General features: G+C 40.4%; 1 long non-coding RNA gene across 1 annotated transcript in view; it reads left to right on the forward strand.

Moving 5' to 3' along the window:
* The window catches only part of LOC132401607 (uncharacterized), a 58926-nt gene that overhangs the window by 35526 nt on the left and 1138 nt on the right, over positions 1–22262 (forward strand). Inside the window, exon 3 of the long non-coding RNA XR_009514631.1 lies at positions 3480–3574. This is a non-coding gene — a long non-coding RNA (uncharacterized LOC132401607). The remainder of the gene's footprint in view (positions 1–3479; positions 3575–22262) is intronic.

Below are 22262 nucleotides of genomic sequence, written 5' to 3' on the forward strand. Positions count from 1 at the left end.
TTCCACTGCAGAGGAGTAAGCACCAATGTTGAGGCTGTCTCTCCAGTGCAATCAATATTTATCCCCCACTCTACCTCACTGAAGATGCAAAGCATATGACAACTGTTACATTCTTCCTGCGACAACTTGTCCTGTATTAAATGGCTGTTTGTTTGCAGCATTGCAACAATAATTACACAAACACTTCACTGTAGCGCAGTGGTTAGTGTAATACTATTGCAGTGGATCTGGTTCAATTCCCGTCATTGCCTGTAAGGAGTTTGCGCAATCTCCCCATGACTGCATGGGTTTCCTCCAGGTGCTCCAGTTTCCTCCCACATTCCAAAGACTTGCGGGCTAGTAGGTTAAATTGATCACATAGGTGTAATTGGGCAGTGTGGCCTCGTTGAACTGGAAGAACCTGTTAACGTGCTGTAAGTCACTAAATGTTTGTCATATCAAGTGTTTTGGAAATTCCGGAGGAATGCAGAAGACATAAAATAAACACACATTTCTCCTTTTGCATCAAGTGCTACTTGAGATGCATTCTACATTTTAAATAAAAAAGGTAGTTTTATAGTGCCTATATTAACGTTCAATCCTGCCGTTAAATTCCCATTTTATAATCGCTCAGTATTGAAATCATTAGCTCCTGAAACAGTCTTCCCATACTTGTGTCCTGAGCGTTTCAATTACATCAGCCCTTAATCTTCACAGTTGCTATAAAAGCAACATTAACTGCAGTGGTGGAATTGATCATTCCTGCACTTAAATTCTCTATTGCTCATCATCGGTTTTACCTTTCACCATAAAAGGCAGTCAGTTTCCCCCTAAGAGGCAGTGTGAAACGTACTGTCAAAGGCATGGTCCAGTCTCTGAAACCATTCATATGAGAGGGGCCATAATCCTTGCTGTAGGCAGCGGTACACACAGACAGGCAGGTTTTAATTTGATGCCATAATGCTTTTTGCAACGGCTCAAGTGTTAATAATACTCTGCGCAATTGGTGACAGTATAATTGGCTCACTGAGTCACTGTACACAGCCACATTTAGAATAACACATGATATTGAAAGAGATTCTATTGGCTGGTTCTGACAAAAATCTATGTCTTGACTGAATTACATATTAGCAAATAGGGAAAAGAAGTGATGTATTCTTAGACTTCTTTTAAGAGAAGAGACAAGGTCATAGTAATAATCAAGCAAAGAGCACAGCAAGATTGGTTCTGAGTGCAACCTGGTTTAAGTGGAATCTCCTGGAACTCTGACTAATTGTGAAGTTTTAACTGCCATTGACCTCTTGTCTAGACTGTAAATGCTTCTCTTTCTTTCAAAGGGCTATATATTTCAGCAACTCTAAAATTATCCTGAGGTGTTTGAAGTAAGGGCAGAGTTATCCAGATGTGCACAATTTTTTTTTAAACAGGAGTTGAGTTATAAAAATCCTTTTTAAGGACGTTCCATTTAAGTCATTGTTGGAATTATTTTCATTACCAAGTGATCATTTTTTAAGCAGTTTTGGTGCTACCTGTTGTTTTTGTATGTTGCCCGGTCATGCATCTACCTCCTAAATCAGAACTGGTGAACGCAGGATGGTGTGTACCGCGACAGAGATTACAGTATGTTGCACCCCCTGCTTCTCAACCATCTTCGATGTTGGACAGAATTGAAATTGGAAGTCTCACCTTGTCGATTTATTTCGTTTCATTCCAGATCTAGATCTATGATTTTAATCCGTTTATGTCTCCGTGGCTGAATTTGTGTTGTCTGAACCCTGTAACTACCTTAATACAGTTCAGGAAGTGGGAGAAGATGGTCTTGAAATCTAAAGCCATCTAAGTTTAATGTCATGAGCTAAAAATGGATCAGTGAAGGGTTGTGTGGGGAGGGGTGGGGTCTAAGAGTATCAGAAGCAACAGCCCACAGACATATGAAACTTCTGTGCGTCTCCATTTTCAGTTAGCTGCAATCCCACACCTAGTAAATGACCCTGGATTGTACAATTGATGTTTGATGCTGTTGGCTGCAGCTGAGCCCCTTGTTGCTGTTTTAAAAATTTTTCCCGCAGACACAGTGTCTCTACTTTGCTTGAAGTGTCTCAGGAGAGATTCCCGTGCTGAGCAGGCGCACCCCTGAGGTCACGTCGTTTGGCTCGGCTGTCAGCCCCATCACCTGAGCACTGTCACACTTCCAAAGGTGTATGAAGGTCTCTGGGAACAGACACAAGCTGCAGAGTCTTCAGAGAGCACATCTGTTGTTCCTTCTGCTCTCTGAGCCTTTACAAAAATGAGTCACTGCTGGCTCACTTCAGTAATTTATCATGATAGACACATCTTGCTTGCACCACAAGCAGTAGTGTAACTTCAAACACAGTTGGATAAGTTATTATGGCCTTTGTTCTCTCTCTGCACTTATGAAACGTAGTCAGTTTTACTCCTACACAAGATGGTTAAGCAGTTATTATGAATGAGCACCTTTGCAGCTCGCTCAAATGCTGACTGCTAGCAATTGTTACCTGGAGTTCTGGGCAGGCAGATGAAGCTCCTGGCAAGATTGAACCGTGCAGACTGGAGTGCCTTCATGTCTGAGGATACCTGGTGTCATTGTGACTGCATCTGGGTCAGTAAAGCCAGCATAGTGTTTTCTCTTGCTGCATTGGAGCTGACCTAAATAAAAGAGAGTTGCTCTTCGTGTGAGGCCAGACCTTACTGACTAGCTGAACCGGGAATGTGTGGCCTGAGACATTAACCTATTCTTTTCAGACTAGTTGGTTAAAATCTCATTGGCTTCCTGCTGCCTCGATCTTGTAGGTAATCAACTTTCCATACACACATACAATTCTGAAGGAATTCAGCAAGTCAGGCAGCATCTATGGAGGGAGTAAACTGTTGATGCTTCAGGCTGAGACCCCTGAAAAGTCAACTGTTTATAACCTCCTCCGTAGATGCTGCCTGACCTGCTAAGTCCTTTTATGTGTTTTACTCAAGTTTTCCAGCAATTTTATGCGTGTCACTCAAGATTTCTGGCATCTGAAGAATCTCTTGCATCTATAATCAGCTTGCCAGTGCAGCTCGTCAGGGAACCTGACCTACAGTTATAATCCATCTAGTCAGTGTGCATTGTGATGTTGGCAATTCCATGATGAGCAGCAACGGTCGGTTCATGGCCTCTGGGCCATTCACCCTCACGTACACAGCAGGACCTAGCCTGACTGAGTCCAGGATACTGTAGGTTTGTGGAATTCATTTTGGCGCATTCCAGAGCAATCATATCACCGTACAGGTGTTTTAATGTAAGTTACTAAATGAGGAAACACTGCAAACTAAATGTGGAACTAATGTATTTCAGAGTTGGTTGCTCTGTGCACGTCTAGCAAGGGTAACATTATTGAATGGAAAGTCATCAATTTCTGCCGGATAAACTACGAGTGTAAAACTGAATGATGCTTATCTCCAAATGATGATCTCAGCACTAAGCTAATCTACATTTTGCTTTCCAGAGATCTGAGGAAAGGATAGGCTGTGCACAGATTGTGACTGGATGGTGGAATGGCGTGAAGTTAACCTTGGTGATTTAACAAAAAAACTGAAAAAGGTACTTTCCTTCCTAATACTATTCTTTCCTTTTCAGTATCGGTTGACTTTCCAGAGTAAATCAAGACCTGACCTGTCTGGCTTGGTTCCTGTCATTATCTTTTTAAGATTATTTTTTTTTCAACCTATTTGATAAAGTGCTGATGGAAAGTAATCATTCTCTACAATGAAAAAAAGGTGTACTGTGTACTTAAAATGTGTAAAACTGAGTCTACAGCTTCTCCATTCTCCTTGCGCTTTAACATTATCTCTGCCAATTCTTTGCACTAAACCTGCAGGTACACACAACAAAAATGGTTCAAGTAGGAAGGAGGAAATGTTGTGTTAAGTATGTTGATTTTTCAGGGGTTGGTTGCAGGCATTGAGGCAGTGATGTAGCATTGAATGAGAGAGCAAGAAGGAAAAGAAAGGAAGAAAGTACAGGAGGAACAGTAAAGGAAAAGAAACTGTCAAACGTTAAAGCAGCAGCAGTGAAGAGGAAACAGATCTGCTTGTTAATGAGGACAGTCACCAGATTATACCCTCTTGGGACCATATTACCCCTGCAGTCCACAAGGTAGAACAGGTGTGCAGGAGATGAAGAAAGTAAAGGGAAACTAGAATGAGTGAAAATCATCGGTTTATATATTGTTCAATGCAAAGCAAATCATTCTAAAAATATTACTGTTCCTTGCTTGTATTTTAACCTGAGGGATATAGATAAGGTAAATATGCAGTCTTTTCCCCAGGGTTGTGGAATCGAGGGTGAGGGGTGAAAGATTTAATAGGAGCCTGAGGGCAATTCCTTTACTCGGAGTGTGGACATTATATGGAGTAAGCTGTCAGAGGAAGTTAAGGCAGGTACGTTGACAACATTTAGAAGGCACTGAGACAGGTACATTGATAGGAAAGGTTTAGAGAGAGATGGGCCAAACATGGGCAGTTTGAGGGGGTCACAGGAGCGTAATGGTTAACGCGATGATATTGCAACATGGCATCAGAGTTCAATTCTGACATCATCAGTTTGCATGTCCTCCTCAGGGAAGGATACTGCAGTAGCTAGGGAAAACCACAGTCCAAAGACAAACAGGTCAGTGGGTTCATTGGTCATTGTAAATTGTCCTGTGATCAGGCTAGTGTTAAATCGGGGGATGATGGAGTGGCGTGTCTCGAAGAACAGACAGGCCCTTTGAGCCCTATCTCTAAATAATAAAAACATGGGATGGGCAATGGTCGGCATGGATAAACCATTTTGGATAAGGGGTCTACTTCTGTGTTATATGACTTTTATAATCAATTGCTGATATTTAGTAGAAGATACAGTGGCCATTTGTTAGAAAAGATGGTATTTTGTAAGGGAGTTGAATAATCTGTGGTAACCAACAAACAGAATTATTACTTACAGGACTTGCTGTTGACCCTAACTAGTGTGACTCAGCCTCTCACTTATTGCTTTCAATTACTTTAAAGGTAGCATTAGGCTTTGCTAGGCTGACACTATTTTTGGTCAACACACGATAAAATGGGAATGGGAGCAACTGAACGCTTCTGCTGCATGACACGGAGAAGTAACGTTGCTGTTTGAGTGTGATGGGAACTTTATCTGGAGATGTCTGTTCCTGATGACTGTCCAGGAGTCCTGCTAAATGATGCGTGAGTGGACGTCGGGAAGGGTTTGGCAGTATTTCCCTTAAGGCTGGGCTGGTCTGAAACATTGGATTCTTGGACCGAGTGTTGCAAAGCCCATCGTGAGTAGGAGCAGTTCATACTTAAGACTTCCCCCAAAGAGAGAGCAAGAAACTGACAAAATGAATAACCTGTCGGAGGTTTGTGTGTGATTTTAATCTGTCACTTATTTCCACAAATTTAATAATCTTGGTGATGGAAGGTGGCACTTTAAGCATTGGAGATACAGAATATGCATTCTTTTCTAGCAGCCCAGGTTAATAATATAAGCAATTAAGAGAATAGAAGGACAGTTTAAAAATATCATTCTTCATATTTTGTCACTGACTGAATAATTTTGTGCAATATATTTCAAACTCCCCTTAAAGTCCTATTTAAAACAATGAAGTTAAAACCCATTATTTTAAGTAATTATAATCTGCTAAGCTTATGAATTCAGGTAAAGTCATCACTTAAAAAAGTATATTATAATTACTGGAAAGAATAAGGCATGGTTTCTGTTTAAGACAAAGACCTTTTGGTGTTGCGTGAGATGGTTCCTCAAAGTGTTTTTCATGTTGACATTTTGAAACCATAGTTCAGACATCATTCTATATAGATAGTTCCTTAAAGAACAACTTTGCTTGCACCACTTTTTAAGTTACCCATCCTTTCAATGAGTAAACGTGAGAAAATCTGCTGATGGTGGAAATCCAAAGCAACACACACAAAATTCCGGAGGAGCTCAGCAAGTCAGGCAACGTCTATGGAAATGAATAAGCAGTCCATTTTCTTCGGGCTGAGGCTCTTCTTCGGGACTGAGAAGGAAGGGGGAAGATGCCAGAATAAAAAGTTGGAGTGAGGGGAAGGAAGGTGATAGGTGAAGCGAGGTGTGTGGGAAAGGTCAGGGGACTACAGAAGAAAGATCTGAAGAGAGGGGAGAGTGGGCCTCAAGAGAAAGGGACGCAGGGGGAAGTAATAGCCAGGTGAGAAGAGGTAAAGGTCAGAGGGGGGAATAGAGGAGAGGGTGGTGGGGAGGGATAATTTTTTTTTACTGGAAAGAGAAACCAATATTCATGCCATCAGGTTGGAGGCTTCCCAAATAGAATAATTGATGTTGCTTCTCCACCCTCATCTTGGCACGAGGAGGCCATGGACAGACATGTCGGAACGGGAAGGGGAATTTGAATTAAAATATTTGGCCACCAGGAAGTTACTCTTGTAGTGGATGGAGCGGGGGTGCTTGATGAAGCAGTTCCCCCATTTTATGACAGTTGTCACCAGAGAAGGGAAGGCTACACTGGGAGCACGGGGCACGATAGACAACCTCAGCAGATTTGCAGGTGAAGTGTTGCCTCACCCGGGTGGACTGTTTGGGGCCCTGAATGGAGCTGAGGGGGCAGGTGGAGCATTTAGGCCACTTGCAGGGATAAGTGCTAGGAGGGAGATTAGTGGAGAGGGACAAATGGACAAGGGAATCACAGAGGGAGAGATCCCTGAGGAAACCGCAGGGGAGGAGGTAAAGATAGTTTTAGTGGTCGGATATGGAGGAAGTTGCGGAGGATGATGTGGTAGATGAAGAGGCTGATGGGGTGGTTGGTTAGTACAGGAGGAACTCTATCCCTGTAATGGTGGCAGGGAGATGGGGTGAGCGCAGATGTTCAGGAAATGGAGATGAGGGTGAGGGCAGCATCAAGAGTTGAGGGAGGGAACCCCTGTCCTTTGAAGGAGGAGGATATCTCTGATGTCCAGGGAAAGAAGGCCGTATCCTGAGAACAGATGCAGTGGAGATGAAGGATGTGAGAATAGGAAATAGCATTTTTACAGGAGATGGGATAGGAAGAGGTATAGTTGAGACGACGATGGGTATCAGTAAGTTTGTAAAAGATGCAGTTGACAGTTTGTCTCCAGAGATTGAGACAGAGAGAGATTGAGAAAGGGGAGGGAGGTGTCAGAAATGGACGAATTGAATTTAAGGGCAGTGTGGAAGTTAGAGGCAAAGTTGATGAGCTCAGCATGGGTGCATGAAGCAGCACCAATGCAGTTGTCAATGTAGTGAGGAAGAGTTGGAGAGTATTACTGGGGGAAGGCTTCAAATGTGGACTGTTCTATGTAGCCAACAAAGAGGTAGGAGGCATAGCTAGGGCCTGCGTCTATCCCTCGATTCTGGAGAAAGTGGCAGGAGCTGAGGGAAAATTTGTTCAGAGTGAGGACCAGTTCTGCCAGATGGAGGAGGGTGGTATGTATGCTTATTTACTCACTCCAAAACAAATGAGGACAGTGCGATCACTGTAAATGCCCCCAGACCAAAGATATGAATTGATCGGAGCAAAGACGGACGTAAGATACGGACAAGATCATTAGCTGACAAATTGGGGCAACAGGTTACAGGAAGTAGAATAGGTCCAAATGCTGGATAATTCCAGCCTAATTCATGCTTTTATTAAGAAGGTTCTCTCACAAATGCAGTGTCAACTTTAAACTGTTACACGCACACCAATAAAATATCTATCATCATTCCAATTTATTTAGTCACTGTAAAAATAATCATCCAGCTAAGAGTGTCACTGTTCCTAAGAGAAACTGATAACAAAGACTTCCTTGTATGATGGTCCAGCATATACAGTATTTAAAATTGTTGTATAAGCAGTTCCCACCTACCACAGTTCACTGTGGCATTAGTCTCGTCTGCCTATACTACAGCTTGATGGGAGTATTAAAGAGCCCAAGGCTTAGTGGGAAGGCCATGCAGCATCCCAAGAGGTGTTCAGTGGGCTTTTTGAAAACATGCAGTTAATGCATCATTATTTGAAATGTTATTTCTGCCTTTAGATTATGTAAAAAGTGCATGTACACATTTGCTTTTCTAATGATCATCACTGCTCCATGGAGAAGATCATTGCATTGGAAGCATTGTTGATCCATTACTTGTTTAGTGGACAGAGCATTTATTGTCAAATAACCCATCCATGGAGAAGAGCATTCACTAGAGTTTACAAATGAGCTTCTGTTATTTGTTGAATTGTTTGATTTACTTAGAGTTCACCAATTCAGTTTGTCAATTCAACAGTGGAGGTATGGTTATGATGGAGAAGAACAAAAAAACCTTTGCCCTTACTCACATTGTCATGCTGAGCTTTGAAACATAGCGGTGAAAATTCTAATTCCTCACTGCTTGGGACAAATCCAGAAATGCCATTGTAAGTTTTGCACTCTTGGGCTATGATATTATGTCCACTAAAATGACTCAACCAGGAGCCGGGAGGGGAAGATGGGCTCTAGGCATGTGTCAAGAATCAGCTCATCAGAATCTTTTGCCTTTGGATTATAAACCCTCCACTTGCAGTAACATGCCAGAACGAATTAGTGTTACAGATTGACAGTGAAAATCTTTTCTGAATGTTTTTGATTTTAATGGAAGTAACTGTACAATAAACTGGTGCACTGACGTTTCATTATTGTGTTCATTGCATGGGTAAAATGGTTTGACGTCTTGTCTCTGCTAGCTTGGACGAGCATCTTTTTTTAAGCAATGCAGAGGCAATCAGCCAACTGATTACACAACAGAATTGGTAATGGTTTCTCTCCTACAGTGGAAATGTTCATCCACTGTACGGGTGTACAGTAAGTATCCTACAAGAGAAAATGTGAGTCACTACTTTCTCAGAACATCACTCGCATGCAAGTTAATCTGAATCACAGTTTTAGCATGAACTCTTTGTTGATACTTCAAACACTTTGCTTGAAACAAGCTCTGCATCCAACCTTAAAACTGTTAAGCTATTCCATTCAAATCATCACTGTAGTTTAAAACCTGATCTCTCAGAAGAGAGTTTAGGGTAATGTCTCTTGTGTTGTCTCAGGTGGTTGTAAGATAAACCTCGAGCAGTATTTTGAAAAGCATTAGTGCAGTTCTCCTTGTCCTTGTTAATAGATATCCCTCAGTCAGCATTAGTGAAGAAATAGACCAGTTATCACGTAGTTCTTTGTGGGATCTGTGGTGTATGCAATAGGGCTGCCACATTTCCTACATTACAACAGCAATTACACTTCAAAGGTAGTTGTAAAGCGGAGATCATTAAAGATTCAATATGAATGGGAGGTTTTCTTTCATAAATGTGCAGCCTGGTTGCATCTTTTCAAATTTGGAAGTAAATGAAGCCCCCATAATGTGACCTCTGGGTTTACTCAGTCCAAGGGTTATGGTAAGGTACAAGCAATAATTAGTGCCTTGTGTCAAAAATGAAGGTTATGTATGGAGTAGGGTGTCGTTAACATAAAATGGCTACTTAGATGAATTTAAGAGAAACTTGATTAGCTAGAGCACTTGGAATGCAGAACAATTTATTACAGACGGGATATAACATGAAGCACATTCTTCTTGCAGGCTGGTAGATGGATTAGCTGGTGTATACTTAGTGGCCACATTATTAGGTACCTCCTGTGCTTAATAGAGTGCCCACCGAATGTATGTTTGTAATCTTCTGCTGCTGTAACCCATCCACTTCTAGGTTTGACATTTTGTGTGTTCAGAGATGCTCTTCTGCACACCACTGTTGTAAAGTATTGTTATTGTCATCTTCCTATCAACTTGAATCAGTCTGGTATTCTCCTGTGAACTCTGTTCAATAACAAGACATTTTTGTGCACAGAACTGCTGCTCACTAGAAGTTTTCTTATTTTTCATGCCATTGTCTGTAAACTCTAGAGACTTGTGTGTGAAAATCCCAGAAGATCAGCAGTTTCTGGGATACTCAAACCACCCCATCTGGCACCAAGAATCATTCTGCCATCAAATTCACTTAGGCCACATTTCTTTTCTGTTCTTGTGCTTGGTCTGAACAACAACTGAACTGTTGACCATGTCTGCATGCTTTTCTGAATTGAGTTGCTGCCACATGATTGGCTAATCAGATATTTACATTAACGAGCAAGTGTACATAATAAAGTGTAACATTCTTTGTTCTCACTGGTGAAACATCTTTTATACACAATGGTGTAGTTAGTCATCTGCTTCCAAATATCCAGTCTTATTCAAGGAAACAATGTAAGCTGACATTGAAGTTAGCATTTTAAATGTTAGATTATAGTTACAATTATATCTGGGACTTCCATACATATATAAGACGTTATAGAATCAAAGCTTCTGCCACCCAGCCAGTATTAAATAGGTCATTTTAATCTGCTTCTGCTGTGCATTCATACCACAGTTTTTTTTTCTCGGAGCATTGGACTAGAAACACTCTCATATGGTGCAGTCAAGCTGAAAGAGACTTTCTGCCTGGAGGGAGAAGAGCAGAAAAGTGGATAAGCTTTTTGAAATATGGGGTGGGGTAAAAATGACAGCCTTGCACTGATACCATGCTAACTCTTCTCAGAAAGTGCCGTAAATTCTGTAAAATGGAAGAAAAGAAACAAAATACATTTGTGGGAACATTATTAGCGCACAAACAATGAATTTATAAACACTCTGTCAAAGGCATGAAATTTAACTCTCAAGCTGCTTTGAAGGGTGGTGCAAAAAATTACATCTTTTGTCAATTAGTGGAGGGAGAAGCTGGTGGTAGACAAACTTATCGGGCATCTAAAATACACCCTACTATGTAGATTAAGAAGAAGTACTTATTTGCTTTTACCCGGAGGATGCAGGCAGAATTGCCCCACTCTCCCTACTGGGAATCGAAAACCAGCCATTTCAAACCTGAGGGAAAACTTGACTGAATCACGCCAGATGGCTTCTCTTAGATTACAGTGCAGTGGATATTAAGCAACTGGTATTGTTTATGGGTTTGGGGTTTTATTCTTCCAGATTGAGGAAGGAAGAAGGATAAATAATTAAGTCTCTGATATCATTCGATAACCAGAACTTGGCTGATGACTACAGAGCAGAATTTAGATTGCAGCGAGGAAAAATTAATAACACCATTTAAACAAAAAATGTTAGTGTATTAGATTTGCATTTGACCATCATGAAGACAATGAATGTTATTTTTTGAAGTGAATGAACTTTCTACTTGACAGTCCAACTTCTTTGTATGAATATTCTGTGCAGCTTTCACACAGAAATAGGCTGAGGGGCCCATCTGATGGTCCTTATCTGCAGAAGACTCTTGTGCCTTTACTCTCACCTCCTCAACATACCTTCTCTTGTGTTGCTGATTTAATTGCTATATTGTGCTTTCATGAGGTGCCTTCACATATTTTATCTGTAAACCTTCCTTCTGACATAAACTTTGGATTGACTTTAGTCATAAAGCGGGCACTGACATGCAGCTGAAGCTCTGAAGACCCAACAACATGGACTCAAGTCAATTTGGTCCACACTTGATTAACTTCTGTACTAAACTGTAGAGCTAAGCCCCGGTGAAACAGTAGAACTGCTTCCACAAAGTTCTAACAAAACAGATTCAATTGTTAACTCCAGTCACCATCTGTGGGGGGTTTTGTAAATTCATCTTTGACCACATGGGTGCTCTGGTTTTTCCCACACACCAAACACATGCAGACAGGTAGGTTAACTGGCCACTGTAACCATCCCCTAGTAGTGTGTAGCTATGTGGTGGAACTAGAGAGAGCTGATGGGAAAATTAGTGCGGAATGGCAGCGGTCAGTGAGTTGACATAGACTTGATGGCTGAACTGGCTTCCTGTGATAGAAGGAAATAAATATTTGACCTCTTAAATTGATATCCTAGGAAGAACTCTCTCCATTTGAAATGTCAGGAGCAGAAAAGCAGCGGATGTGCAAACATTAGAAAATATGGCTGTAATAATGAATAACTTGAAATTAAAGAATTGCCTTTAATGTGCAACAGATGTAAAGGACTTCTGAGACCAGTTCTGGGCACCAGACCTTAAGAAGAATACATACATTATTCTATCCTGCACTACCTCAGAGATTTAATAGAATAATACCAACACTCGCAAAAGTTAAATTATACAATTTCATAAGCTATTTGCTGCAGTTTTGTAGCTGGGGGGAAGATCTAATTGATATTTTTTTGAAATATGAGTGAAGAAAGAAAAAGAAAAAATTCTGCCGGTTGAAATATTTAGTAGTGCAAATGTCTATTAATTGGGAGCTACTTTCAGGAGTGATGGGAGGAATGAATACCAGAGAGAGAAGTTTACAAATCTCTTCTGTGGATAGCAGATAATGCCAGGGTATTTGCTAATTTTATCTCTGAATTTTATAGATTTTCAATCGATGATATGTAGGCATAGTGAATACCTGTATTAATTAACATATTAGCCATGATATTATTGAATAGTGAAATAGGCTTACTGCGCCAACTAATCTGCCAGGGTCCAGTGTTCCCCCTCATAGCATTTTGGGGTGAACTTAACATTTCACGGTATTAGCTTTGAAGATTAACATGTTTTTTTTTAAAAAAAAAACAAGTTTACCGCTTTGGGTATGCCAACAGGGGTGTGGAGGTTTACCATTTTCTGGAAACAAATTTATCTTGTGAGCTGGCTCCACTGCCTGAAAGAAGGTTTGAACAGCTTTAAACCAGCATCCTGTCCCTCTGTGGGCACAACCCTGAGACTTGATACAGTTGGCTGGAATAAGTGCTTTCATCATGCCCATAAGGGCAGTCAGCGTGGGACTTGGAAGAGCAGTTCATTGCTGTAGTGTTGTGCAATAACTTTGGGAGGTTGGGATTTAGGCACACAGGGGAATGGAGGGTCCAGAGAACCTCTATATTATAAATAACTAATATGCCATAAGAGTGTACATCTTTAAAGGAAAGCTCTCTCATTTTGCCAGCTTGCTGCTGTTGAGTTGTACATAGTTTTGTACTTCTAATCATAAACCAGTAAATGTGCAGTTAGAATGCTGAACCAAATCATTCAAAAGTAATGCTGCCTAATGCAATTTTCAACCCTTTTGCAATTTTTGAAACCTGCACTGAGCTTGTATATCCTTGGTGCACAGAAGTTTACAAGTCAAGGGTGCACGTGGTGGTAGCTGAGTTCATGTTTTACAGTGAGGGTGACATCCGGGGCTTTGATTACACCTCCTTTCCTTGGTAAATATGGAGTCTGGCACTGTGTTACCTCACAGTAGAGGATGAAAGCATATCACATTTAAGTTATTACGATCATTCTGTTTACGATGATTGGAAAAAGGAACATACAGAGAATTTCAAAAGCAACGTGGAACATTTAACTTACTGAATCAAAATCCTTTATGATGAGTATTAGTTTTATTTGGCAGAATACCTTTTATTTATCACAACTGCTTTGATTTTTTAAAAAAGTATTTTCTTTTGAAACAAACTGAATAATGTGTAAAACACTTTTAGAAGATGAATTAATGTCACCAGAATGAAGTACAACATCATATTTCAGATTTGCACTGCTTGATAGCTGGCTTTTCATCTGTGAGAAAGTCAGCATTATGTTCCAAGAAAATATTGTAACACACAAGTTGGATGGTTGTATCATTTAAAATTTCAATGATACTCAATTAGTAGGTCCAATTGCTACCTCAGTCTTCAGTTTGAGTTTGTTTCAGTTTCATCATGCATCTTGACAGGATTAATTTCAATACAGATTTCCATGTTCAAGCATTGCAAGCACTCTGCAACATTTTACAGTTGCAATTAGTTTAATCTCACAGATCAAAGGAAGCGGGCTGCTGCAAAGTGAGAGAGCCTGGGGTTCAATTACTGATGGACAGCTAATCCACTTGAGAAATTACTGCAGTCAGAAACTAATTCTTTGTACTTTGAAGTTATGTTCCTTTGCAAAATTGTTCAGCACACCTCTTTTTAATTCCATTATAGTGCCATTCCCTGAGAATAAGTTGGATGATTTCTACCACTTAAAGAATATTGATGAACATTTTCTCCACATTTCCTAGTATTGAACATGTTGGTTAATGTACAGGCTTTTTATGGGTAGTACTCTTCCAGTTCAGTGTGCCATCTCTTGGTATATTTTTTAAACTATTTTCCATATGTTTATTTTAACTTGCAGAATTTCCAAAATAATTTTGTTTGGCAGGAGTGGAGAGCATGGAAGGAAGTTGGTCAGCTTAAAATGTCACTTTCTACCCTCAGATGTATTATTTTGATCATTTTCAGAGTGGAGAAGACCAACATAATTATGTAGAAAATCAGCAATTTAACCATTTTGACCCATTTCACAGCTATGAGCTGAACTGTATCACATTTCTTTTGCTTCCTATGAATCATAAACAAATGATTATCACTTTCTTATATGATGTGAAATTTGTCACTTTTTTGCACTGTCATAAGATTATATAAATTACAAAATTTTTAAAGAGTTTAAAGTAATAATGAGGTAGAATTCATGGGTTCACGTACTGTTCAGAAATCTGATGGTAGCGAGGGAAAAGCTGTTTCTGAATCACTGAGTGGTCTCAGACTCCTCCCTGATGGTGATAATGAGAAGAGGGCATGTCCCAGATGGTGAGGCCCTTAATGATGATGCTGCCTTCTTGGGGCACCATCTCTTTACGTTGTCCAGGGTGGTGGGGAGGATCGTGCCTATGATAAGGTGGCTGAGTCCACATCTCTTGTGCATTGGAACGTCCATACCAAGCTGCGATGCAACCAGTCAGAATGTTCTCCACCATACATCTATAGAAATTTGCAAGAGTCTTCGGAGACACACTAAATCTCCTTAAACTCCCAATGAGGTAGAGTCACTTTTGAGATTGCTTCAATGCGTTGGGCCCAGAATAGATCCCCCAAGATGTTAACAACCAGGAACTGAAAAACGCTCCCCTTTTCCCAATGGTGACCCCTCAATGAGAACTCAATGTGTGTTTTACCTGTCTTCCCCGTCCTGAACTCCACAATAAATTCTTTGATCTTGCTGATGCTGAATACAAAGTTGTTGTGACACCACTCAAATCACTGATCAAAGTCACTCCTGTATAGCTCCCCATTGTCATCTGAGTGGCCTTGATACATTTCCTCACCCCATGACTCCCGAAGTAAAGTTTGTAGGTAGAAAGTTTCATGGACTATCAACAATTCCTATTGTAACATACCATGTGGATAAGTTCATTTACCATATGCCTGCTAAAAGCAAAAATCTTACTGGCGCACAATTCTTAAAGTTGGTTTATCACTAAGTTGGGGTAGTTTTTGTTCTCCATTTGTTTTTACCATTTTGTTGTTATTGAGCACCCTCTGTATGTAAAGTACTGACAAAAATATCAAAGTTCCACTGTTTGATAACGTGGCCTAGTTTGCATTTTGTACTTTCTGTGTGACTAGATTTTCAGAAACAAGGGAAATTACAAAATAGTAGAATCTTCCAACATGGAAGTGCATTTGAACCACCTTTCCTTTGCTACTTCTGAATGACCTGTCTGCTTTTCCATTCGAGCTCTGGAATTTCTTTTAACTGCTACAATAAGTGCATTGTAAATTCTCTTTTGAAAGTCATTGCTGAATCTGTTTCTGTCACGCTGCATGAAAACGATTTTCACTGATGCACATTCCTTGCAAATAACAGGAAGATTTGAAATGAAAGAGAAGGTAAGGGCAGTTTTATTCTTAAAACAGATTGGGGCTGAGCATTACTGAGCCTGATGAATATCAAAAGCTTTTTCTCGTTTGCGTTTTTCTTGAAGCTCATCAACTCCTCACATGGAAAGTAGCTCATCTTAAAGCAGTTGTTTATGACGTATCTACTAACATAAGAGCCTGTTACAGACTTGTAAAATAATTCAACCCCATCTGAAGATCCAGTGCAAGTTGCTGGTGAACTTCCTTTAAGCCACGTAGCTCAGCAAAACCTTCTGCACACAATCAGGTTTTATCACAATAAATTGTCTAATAGCATCACATTAGGATTATCAACAAGAGGGATCGGCACAGACCAGCAGCTAATGGCATTTGCTTTCTGGTTAATGGATTTTGAATGGCATTTAAACTTATTGTAGTTACTGATGGCTCGGAGGTGGATCCCAATAGCTTGACACAAGTGACCTCACAACAAACCTGATTCTGATGAAGAGTCTTGGCCCGAAGCACAAACTATTATTGTCCACTCCCATAGATGCTGTCTGACCTGCTGCTTGTCCAGCAATTCGCTAGTGTCTCTGCAAACCATAACTCGTTAATATTTAAGTAGGGTGAAGCTGACTGCAAATATTAAATGTTTTCTATTTCTAATTTTAAACATTCCAAAGTGCTGTCTTCCAGCTTTCAAAAGAGTTGGTATTTTATCAACCTGCTGAAACTTGATAGGATTCATAAGACCTGAAGTAATATGAAATGTCGTGCGGGAGACGGGTGTGTAACCTTTGCATGGTGATTGGTAAAATGTGGTTTCTAATCATGGAAATAGTCATCCAGCTGGTTTAAGGAGAAAACCACTAGTTGTGAAATGACAAGAAGGGAAAGGAATCAGTTTTTCTGATTTGGGCTTCATGGACTCTACCTTCTTTGGAGTGACCACTTTCAAATAGTTTCTACTGTACAGAATCCCAGCATCATGAGTGAAGCCTTGTGATGTGTGCATTAAAAGGCTCTAACATTGTTGGGTGAGGTTCCATACAGATAACAGCTTTTTGAAGGAGAAATATTTACAGTGCCTAAGAGAAGAACTCACCCTCCCCTTGGAAATGTTCATGTTTTATTGTTTTATAACACTGAACCACAGTGGATTTAATTTTGCTTTTTTGACACTGATCAGCAGAAACAGACTTTCAAGTCAAAGTAAAAACGAATCTCTACAAAGTGATCTAAATCAATTACAAATATAAAACACAAAATTTATTGCACAAGTACTCACACCCTTCAAGACAGTATTTAGTAGATGCATCTTTGACAGCAATTACAGCCTTGCCTCTGTGTGGTTAGGTCTCTATCAGCTTTGCACATCTGGACTCTGCAATTTTTCCCCATTCTTTACAAAACTGCTCAAGCTCTGTCAGATTGCATGGGGATCACACGTGAACAGTCCTTTTCAAGTCCAGCCACAAATTCTGAATTGGATTGAGGTCTGGACTTATACTTGGCCACTCCAGGACATTAACTTTGTTGTTTTTAAGCCAGTCCTGTGTAGCTTTGGCTTACTTGGAAAACAAATCTTCTCCCAAGTCATAGTTCTCTTGCAGACTGCATCAGGTTTTCTTCCAGGATTTCCCTGTATTTTGCTGCATTCATTTTGCCCTCCACTAGTCTTCCAGGGCCTGCTGCAGTGAAGCAATGCCACAGCATGATACAGCCACCACCATACTTCACGGTAGGGATGGTGTGTTTTTGATTATGTGCAGTGTTAGGCTTACATCTAACATAGTGTTTAGTCCGCTGGTCAAAAAGCTTAATTTTGGTTTCATCAGACCATTGAACTTCTTTCCAACTGACTTCAGGGTCCCCATAGGCCTTCTGGCAAACTGTAGCTGAGATTTCATGTGAGTGTTTTTCAACAGTGGCTTTCCCTTTGCCACTCTTCCAAAAGCTGCGCCTGGTGAAGCACCCAGGCAACAATTATTGTATGTGCAGCCTCTCCCATCTCAGCTGCTGAAGCTTGCAACTCCTCCAGAGCTGTGACGGGTCTCTTGGTGGCCTCCCTCACTAGTCCCCTTCTTGCATGGTCACTCAGTTTTTGAGTTCAGCGTGCTCTAGGCAGATTTACAGCTGTGCCATATTCTTTCCATTTCTTGATGATTTTCTTAACTGTACTCCAAGGGATATTCAGTGATTTGAAGTGCTCTTTTGTCTTCATGGTGTAGTTTTTGCCAGGATACTGACTCACCAACAGTTAGACCTTCCAGATACAGCTGTATTTTTACTACAATCGAATGCAACACCTAGACTGCACACAGGTTTCCCAAAACAGATCTCCATTTAACTAATTATGTGACTTATAAAACCAGTTGGCTGCACCAGTGATGATTTGGTGTGTCATATTAAAAGGGATGATTACTTACGCAATCAATTATTTCGTGTTTTATATGTGTAACTAATGTAGATCACTTTGTAGAGATCTGTTTTCACTTTGACACAAAAGAGTATCTTTCTGCTGACCAGTATCAAAAAAGCCAAATTAAATCCACTGTGATAAAATGGTGTAAAACAATAAAACATGAAAACGTCTGGGGGTGGGGGGGGGGAGGTGCAGGAAGTGAATACTTTTTATAGGCACCGTATGTCTATTTAATGTTTTGCCATGATAGTCAGATCAGTATATTACCTTGTTATTTCATTACTTTGTTACATAAAATCTAAATAGATTTATGACAAAGACTCCTCTTGCCAACAGCTCCTGTTAGGAATTGGATATGGACTTTCTGAATGGATTTGAGGATATTGTTTGAGGATATTGACACTGGCCTCTGCCTCTTGCTAGATAACTGGCAAAGGTAGGAATAAGCTGGGATCAGATGCCTCTTGGGGTCTAATTGCTCATACTCACTTGATAAGCAGACCCCCAAAGAACAGACAGAATGAAACTAAAGCAGTAACTATGGACTCTGAGAGGGGGTTAGGGATAAAATGGAATGTGTTGTAAGGTTGGGTGTTGGGGGCATGCTTGATGGTGAAGATGGAAGATCGAGGGCAAATTGCACATTGAGGTACATAGCAATAAAGAACTTAAAACTGTTAAATGAAGACGCCGAACAAGTTCAAGTTCAGGTTTATTGCCACCTGACTGTACCCATATACAACCAAACAACTTTCCTCTGGACCATAGTGCACCAAAAAATTTACTACACACAGCACATAAATCAAAATATAATCAGAAATAAGTTAATAAAATAAAGTGTATGTTGTGTACGGCACAGGTAAACAGTAAACAGCTTGCTTTCCTAGTGACTAGACCTCGGCGGTGGCAGGGAATTCATTAGTCTTGCAGCCTGGAGAAAGAAGCTGTTAACCTGTCTGTCAGGCCACGTTCTGATGCTTCTGAATCGCCTCCTTGACGGTAGAGGGTCAAAGAGATTGTGGGATGGGTGGTAGGGATCCTCATCGTGCTTTGGGCATTTAATTCAACACACAATTCTCAATGTTTCCATTCAGGGATTTTAAAATTCTGTTCCCAGGAAAACAAAACCCTTAAACCATATTAGACCCAGGATGAACAAGAGAGAGTGCCATAGCATACGATCTTGCTAAAGACCTTAACTGTGCAGGGAGCGTAATCCAATTAGATCTCCCTGCACTTTAACTTTAGTTGATATTGATGATGAATCAGATTTTAATTTCATGGTCAGAAATGAGAGAATAAAAAAGCCTGAGATGACCATCAATTGGGGCTAACTGACCTTACATCTGTACTCCTGGCAGATGTTCAGCAGATGGATTTCCTTTCTGTAGTGTTACAGTAAATGTGCAGATGCCTGGGAACACTGCAATTCTTTGCTTGCAGTAGCAAAACATTCCCATCTCAATCAGAGCATTAGCAAAGCTGCTTGAATCTGAATAGAGGGTTTAAAAATAATCACTGCAGAATGGAACATATTAACTCAAATGACTCTCCTCGTATTGGGACTATATAATCCTAAAATAGCACAACCACATTAAGACATACAATCCTGGTTTTCTTGAGCATGGGTGGAATGTGTCTTGTTAATGCAGCTTCAGATTCCTTTTACATGGGATGTTCTCATGGAAATACATCAGTCAAGTTGCTCCCAAAGGAACGTGGCATTGAATGAATCATTTTCATATTATTTTTTTTTTTTAATTTTCAAAGCATCAACATTTCACATTCAGTCAGAGCCAAGGGTTTTAAAGGAGAGATTTGACTTCCAACCAGAAAGTTCCATTCTCCAAGTGCTGGCCTGGATGATGTTTTAATTTTTTTTCTGCACCCTTGGGTGGATTATCTTTGTTTTTTTTTCCAGCCCAGGATGATGAGAAACTGGTAAAAACACCTGTTTTTCACAGCAACACTTTGCTTTGTAACTTCTTCCCACAGTATTGTGGCTGATAGTTATTAGAGAGGGCCATGCAGAAATTTCTCCACTGCAGAAGGGGAAAATAAAAGGGAAGGAAAGAGTGACATAAGAAAAGGACACTAATTATTTAACTTGTTGGTCTGGAAGATGTAAAAAGAAAATAAATTCTAATCCTTTCATAGTTTCTGCAGCTGCGGCTGTGATCAAGGATTAACTCTAGAAATAACCTAAGCTCTTAATAATTAAAAAGCAAAAGAGATCACGCTGATCCCTATAGGAACGTCGATGCAATCAGAGATAGAAATAAAGATGATGTTTTTATTTCCTCCCTGGGTTTAAATCTCAGGGCAGCAAATTAAGGGCAGAATATCGGAGCTGTACTGCACCTCACAATCTGGCAGGAGATGCTCCATTTCACACACTTGCCCTCCAGATAGACTGGTTTGGGCAGTTGCTTCAGTTTGGCACAGATTGCTAGCCACTGCCATCTCAGCTGACTTGTATCAGTTCAAGGACCCCGTGGATATCTTGCTAAGCACAAACTGCTCCCTGATTCACTTCTCCCTCTTGCAGTTTGAGATCGGATTCCAGGCAAGGAGGGGACGGGGCGGGATGAGGTGCAAGGCGATTGGAAAAAGAGTATGTTCAGAATGAGAACTTGCCTGAGCATTTGTTTATGCTCAGGCACTGCATAACTTTAAGATAGGGATCATTACAATTCTGGGAATTGGGGGAATTCACTCACATGAAGGTGGTGCTGGAAAAACCAGCACTGAGATAAAAGATCAGCCAGGACTATTCGATGGCAGGATTGTGTTCCAGGGGCTGAATGGTCTTGGGCTGCACCTATTTTATTATTATTTCTTGGGTTTGCAATTCTTTATTTGGAAAAGGTTAACAGATTGAACTTGATTTCATCTGTTTTTAGAGTTCATGATTTCTTTACAGCCAAGAACAATGAAGTCTTGGATTTTTTAAAGAAAGTTGTATTAGATTTTTAATAAGAGCAATAATTTTAATTTTGTCTTGCATGCGTTTTTGTACTATAATCCAGTTCTGTGCTTGCTGATATCCAATGGTACAAAACAGTACATTTCTGTGGATCAATCCCTTTCTGAAAAGCAGGTCTCAGTCACTCACTCTTCATAAACAGAACGCATACAGAGTGCTTACACAAAATATAAATTTGTTGTGCTTTTACATCATATTTGATCCACACAATCTGGTGTGGTGTAAATGTGTAGTGTTCCAAGAAATTAAAATATAAGATTTAAAGATAGATTTGTATTTACACTTTAAGACAGTTTAAGTCACTTGTGTTTCACTAAACCTTTGATTGCAAGTATTCTTTAGCCTAGTTATAGATTTCTTTGTTTAAATCTCATTCCTTCTATATTTATCAGCAGAGGAAACCCACATAATAATCAAAATGCAGCTTCCGAATATACTCACTTAGAGACTATCAGATACCCTCTTCTTCCACTCACTGGCCATGAGATTCATTTCATACCTTCAAAGATGATGCATAATTATTAGTAATTAACATGACACAGCATCTTTCCTCAGCCTCTGATGCAGTATGGGCTTTCCAATTATTTGGTCTTGAATCAAATGTCTGAAGGTCATTTGAGCTGATTGAAATGGGGAATGAAACTTGACCCACCACAGAACCCACAGCTGACGGCACGCACTAGAGATAGGTCAGTGTCAGCTGCAGTGGTGAGAGTGAATCATCAGCTCGACTGCAACTGATTCCACTAAATGCACACAGAATTCTGGAGGAACACAGCAGGTCTATGGAAAGGAACGAATAGTCGATGTTTCGGGCCGATTTCACCTATCGCTTGCTAGCTTGCACTCTTTCCCCCCTCCCCCCATCTTCTTTATCTGGCATCTTTTCTCTTCCCTTCCAGTCTTGATGAAGGGTTTTGGCCCAAAACGTCATCTGTTTATTCCTCCCTATGTATGCTAGGTGATCTGTTGAGTTCCTGCAGCATTTTGGACGTGTCTCCCTGGATTTCCAGCACCTGCAGAATCTCTTGTGTTTAGGTAACGCTCCAATTGGCAGCAATTGCAATGCACAACTTTTAGCTTCTTACAGGTTTGGTCTTGAAGGCTACTCCATGGGACTGGAAAACCCTTTGCCACCTGAG

Source organism: Hypanus sabinus, chromosome 11 (assembly GCF_030144855.1).
Source record: "Hypanus sabinus isolate sHypSab1 chromosome 11, sHypSab1.hap1, whole genome shotgun sequence".
Lineage (NCBI taxonomy): Eukaryota > Metazoa > Chordata > Chondrichthyes > Myliobatiformes > Dasyatidae > Hypanus > Hypanus sabinus.